The sequence below is a fragment of the Panthera pardus genome, unplaced genomic scaffold (genome assembly GCF_024362965.1).
Source record: "Panthera pardus isolate Hobbes unplaced genomic scaffold, ASM2436296v1 HiC_scaffold_11, whole genome shotgun sequence".
Classification (NCBI taxonomy): Eukaryota; Metazoa; Chordata; class Mammalia; order Carnivora; family Felidae; genus Panthera; species Panthera pardus.
Window position 1 is genome coordinate 6,060,056 of NW_026526666.1, and position 5,650 is coordinate 6,065,705.

The 5,650-nt window shown below is 35.8% G+C and overlaps 1 non-coding gene across 1 annotated transcript; it reads right to left on the bottom strand.

Annotated features, from left to right (window-relative positions):
* Nucleotides 1-207: 207 nt before the first annotated feature.
* Nucleotides 208-269, bottom strand: LOC128775994 (U7 small nuclear RNA). Its single transcript, XR_008420970.1, has one exon. It is a non-coding gene; the product is annotated as a U7 small nuclear RNA (small nuclear RNA).
* Nucleotides 270-5,650: the final 5,381 nt, after the last annotated feature.

Below are 5,650 nucleotides of genomic sequence, written 5' to 3' on the forward strand. Positions count from 1 at the left end.
GGAAACCAATTTGACAATAAACTTCATATATTGAAAAAAAAAATTCTCTCTCTCCCTGTCTACCCCTCTCCCCCATTCTCTCTCTAAAATTAAAAATTAAAAAAAAAAGAGTACATAATGGCTACCATTTATTGATGCTTATATGTGCCAAACTGTGATAATGTTGATTTTACAGAGGCTTTTTTTTTTTTTTTAACGTATTGTGGAGAGGGTCTTCCGGTAAAAACCGGAAAACCTGCTAGACAAATTCTAAAAGAGCTGTAACACTTACAGAGGCTTTTTAAACTCTGCCGCTGGTGTCCTGGGATGCATGATATTAAAAAGAATTTTAATATGTATTTATTTATTTTGAGAGAGTAAGAGGGAGCCCAAGCAGGCTCCCAACACAAGGCTCAATCTCACAAATTCTGAGATCCTGACCTGAGCTGTAATCAAGAGTCTGATGCTTAACCAACTGAGCCACCCAGGTGCCCCTGGAATACCTGATATTTTTCAGAGAATTTGTGAGAATAATTGCCAAAGCAAGAATCAGTAATTCTGTCTCCTTTTTGTGCCAGCATCTCTCCGCAAACTTACAAAAACGTCTTCTCATTGTAACTATCAACCATGATCAGAATTATTATTTTAATTAGGATTACGGTGACAATACACAATGCCTGGGGAAGGGGTGACTAACTCTTGATTTCAGAGCCACAACATTCTGGATTGGACATTTTAGCTGAACTTCAGTGTTCTGAATTTCTGCAAAGTTTCAGCACATATGCTTACCTCAGCTTGAATTCTTGAATTCCAATCAGCAAGGACTAGGTAATGTTAAGTACAGTTCATCTTTTCAGACAAATAGCCATAGTAAGGCTCCAAGAGAATGAAAGAAGTAAGTAAAGTAAAAACCATATTCTACTTCATGTAATACTGGAAAGATGCTGAATTTTCACTTGGGAGGTCTGGGAGATATCTGCCCCTTCTCTTTTCCTGTGTTGCCAAATGGAATTTATTAAGTATAAAACTACTCTTATTATAGTTGTGGTTTTCAGGTAGATTAATTTTAGAACAGATCTCTTTATATCAGCATTTCAGAGTTGGAAATACAATTTATGAAGACAAATCAGATATTTTTGTTTAAGGAAGTTTAGCAGGAAGTTGAATACAAAAATCTTCCATCATTCCATATTGTCACTGGATATAAGTGTGGTGTGTGTGGCGGGTGGTGGTGGGGGGGGTGGGGTAGTTGCAATCATAAAGGGGCTCCGAATCAAGCCAAAATCAAGTTTCCTTATTGAACCAGAGAATATCCAAACAAGTTCCCCAGACGTCTCTCCATCTGGTTGCCACAACTAGTCTTTCTGTTCTGCAAACCTCAGCCCCCGTACCTTCCTCCTCTTGTTCTTCATACTTTCCTCTTCTGTTCTCTCCCACTTCAAAATGCTCAAGAAATGCAATTCAGAGTCATTATACTGCCAGCAGCCTGCTCCATCTGTTTCTATCCACCAAGCTCCGTCTTAATATTTCTTAGTGCATTGTTCATTTCCCAAGGGCAACATAGGGCCCCATACACCAGGAAGAAGGAGTAAATCCAGGGTGTGGTTTCATTCAAATCTGCATTTGAGATCTATGCTCTTCCCCAGTAAGTGATTTTGTATAGTTTGTTGCCTATTAACGTGTGACCTTTGACTGGAGGGTTTCCTGTGCACTGCATATGTGCTCAGTATCCCTCTCATGTGGTAGATAATGTCTTTGATTGCAATGACACTTACTGATGCTTAGAAGATTTATTCAGGCTCACTCTTGGAAGATCCTTCTGTTGCATTTTTGGCTTATACTAGTTTTCAAAGTCTTTGGGGGAATTAGAATGAAAGAGCCTACCTTTGACTCTTCCTAAGAATATTCCTATGGTTATTTTATTTTTTTTTTAGAGATTTTTACCACCTTACATACGTTCTCTCCCTTACATTCAAGAGTTCCTGTCATTGGACAATGTCAGAATATATACTGAAAATGTCATTCATTTTCAGTATATATAAGCAAGAGCAAGTATCAGTTTAAGGGAAATACATTCATAAAGCTCACTCACACAAAAAAATGATTCTTCCTAAAAGATAGAAATACACATGAGGCTGCATATGTTGAAGCAGAATTATTGGATGTCCACCAACCAGCCAGACAGGAATTCTTAAATGTGGAGATAATCAATTTAAAAAGAAAGATGTTTCCTATTGCACCATCGTTTTGTTGTTTTAATTTGAAAGCTGCTTTGTCTAGGATGGACATCGGTTAAAAATAGATTATAATACTTATGTTTCTGACAGTGTGATACCTTAAATACAATGAGCAACTTGCTCCTTACCAAAAACTTCTGAATAAGCATTCAGAATAAAAATAAAAACATTCTGAATAAAATTATATTTGAAAAAATATTAAAATATACTATTGAGCTGAACAGAATGTAAGAAATCTCCAAGACCAAAAACAAAGTAAAAGCAGGAAACCAGAAAAGTATGAAAACACCAAAGTGACCATGAACTTTTGTACTATCAATTCTGCCAGGAGTGGATGGGCTATCAGTAGTTACCCCCACATAAAACTGAAACTACAGGGATGCCTTGGTGGCTCAGTCGGCTAAGCGTCTAATTTCGGCTCAGGTCATGATCTCAGTTTGTGAGTTTAAGCCCTGCATTAGGTTCTGTGCTGAAAGCTCAGAGCCTAGAGTCTGCTTCACAATCTGTGTCTCCCTCTCTCTCTGCCCCTCCCCTGCTCATGCTCTGTCTCTCTCAAAAACTGAGAACAAACAGAGGGTTTATGGGGGGTGGGAAGGAGGGGAGGGTGGGTGATGGATATTGAGGAGGGCACCTTTTGGGATGAGCACTGGGTGTTGTATGGAAACCAATTTGACAATAAATTTCATATATTGAAAAAATAAAAAAAAAAAAAAAAATAAATAAACATTTAAAAAAACTTTTTTTTAAACTGAAACTACAGAGCAGTACACCTTTGGTGAAATAGAAGGCCTAAATACATACATATATAAATCCCACTTCAGAAAGGGTGACAGCAAGGAAACTAGCTTGCCCTAGCATCGGTAGAGAGGAAAAGCTAACTCTCTCTGGAGACTGCAAAATGACAAGCCCACCCGCATAGATTTGTAGGTTTGTGACCACAAAACTTCAAATATAGAATTAGTATCCACATACTTATGGGAGAAAGACACATTCAATTCATGCCTTAAAGATTTCATTAATATAAACTCAGAGAAAATAGTAACAAAATGTATCAAGAAAACAGTGCTCCATAAATGAGAACAAAACCAACAAGGATATATTCAGACACAGTTAACACTTCAAACAACAGAATTATCACATAAGAATATAAAATAAGTATGCTTACTATGTTAATAGAAAAAATAAGAATATCAAGTAGGTTAAGAAATAAGACACTCGAAACAAAGAAAATGACCAGGCAGATTTGAAAAAAAAAAAAAAAAAATCACATAGACCTACTAGGGCTGAAATTAAAAAGAAAGAAAGAAATGTTAACAGCAATTTAGACATGGATGAAGAGAGAATTAGTGAGTTAGAAAGTAAGTTTGGGGCGCCTGGGTGGCGCAGTCGGTTAAGCGTCCGACTTCAGCCAGGTCACGATCTCGCGGTCCGTGAGTTCGAGCCCCGCGTCAGGCTCTGGGCTGATGGCTCGGAGCCTGGAGCCTGTTTCTGATTCTGTGTCTCCCTCTCTCTCTGACCCTCCCCTGTTCATGCTCTGTCTCTCTCTGTCCCAAAAATAAATAAAAAAAAAAAAAAAAAAAGAAAGTAAGTTTGAATGAATTGCAGAAAACTCAGTACGGAGAAACAAAAATATGGAAAATACAAGAGAATTAATAAATGTGAGGAACAGTGTAGGAAGATCAAATATAAATCATGGAGTTTCAAATGAAAACAATAGAAAAAAATAGAAGACAGGATCTATGTGAAGACATAACTGCTGAGAAAATTCCCAGAATTTATTAAAGATATTACTTGGCAGATTCAGGAAGCAGAATGAATCCCAAGCTGCATAAATATTTTTAAAAGCAATCCATAACTAGGTACATCATAGCGAAACTATAGAAAACTAAAGGTAAAGGGAAGATCCTGATAAAACCAGAGACAACATAATGACTACACATAAAGAAACAACAATTAAACTTATTGCTGACTTATCAGCAACCATGGAAGCCAGAAAATTGGAAAATAATTTCTTCAACATTCTGAAAGAAATAAATTATCAGTTTAGAATTGTATGCCAAATGAAATGATCTTTTTTAATTTATTTTTAAATTTTTTAATGTTTATTTATTTTTGATAGACAGAGCATGAGCAGGGGAGGGGCAGAGAGAGAGAAACACAAAATCGGAAGCAGGCTCCAGGCTCTGAGCTGTCAAACTCATGAACTGCGAAATCATGACCTGAGTAGAAGTCAGACGCTTAACTGGCTGAGCCACCCAGGCGCCCCTACCAAATGAAATGATCTTTGACAATTCAATCTTTGAATGCTTTTTCATACAAATGAAATCTAAAATATTTATCACTAACACATAATCATTAAAATAAATTGTAAGGGTTGAACTGCACAAGGATAGGAAATTATATAAGAGGAAAGGTCTGAAATGGAAGAAGATATAATGAGTAAAGAATAACCCAAATTGTGGGTAAATCTAAGCATCTAAGCAAACACTGGCTGTCTTTTGGAGGAGAGATCAAAATGGAATGATATGCTGGCCAACAGTGGTGTACAAATGACAAGGGATTGGTGGAATTTAAAGCAGTCCAAAGTTCTTGTTTTGTTTATGAGGAGACTTTGATAACATAAGTATGCATGTTAAGATTTCTAAGATAATCTTTAAAAGAATGTACATGGAGTGTTTAACTTGTAACTAGTAGAGGCTAAAAATGAAATAGTAAACAAAAGTTTCGGCAAATAAAAAAAATAATAATAAAATAGCAAGAAAGAAGACAAAAACACAGCTAGAAAAGCAGAACAAAGAGAAACTACAAAATAATAAAATAATATAGTGGAAATAAATTCAGATAAATTGGCAATAATGATAATCAGTATATAAAAAATAATAGACTTTAAGGCAAAAATCATTCTTTAGAAGCCACAGAATCACTATACAATGATAGAAACTTGCATATTACTAATGAGACATAATAATTCTGAACTTGTATGAATCAACTGACTCAGCTTCAACAGATATAGAATAAAATTTGATAAAATCTCAAGGATGGTTTTAAAAATTTAAATTTAAGAAAAGAATTTTAACACCTCTCTAAACAATTGATAGATTAACCAGGCAATAAATCAGTAGTAATATTGAAAAAAAATGAATAATATGTACTCGATCATAGGTCTCCACACAGGCCACTGCTTCCATCAATTAGGGAATACTCGTTCATTTTAAGTACACATAAAACATTTACAAAAATGTCTCACAGGTGTTTCCATAAATTGTGTGTCAGTAAATTTCAAAGAAAAAACATCATTCAGAACAAATTAACCATAATACAATTAAGTTAAAAATGAAGATTAAAAGAGGTGCCTGGGTGGCTCAGTCCGTTGAGCGTCTGACTCTTTGTTTCAGCTCAGGTCATGATCTTATGGTTTGTGAGCTCGAGCCCCA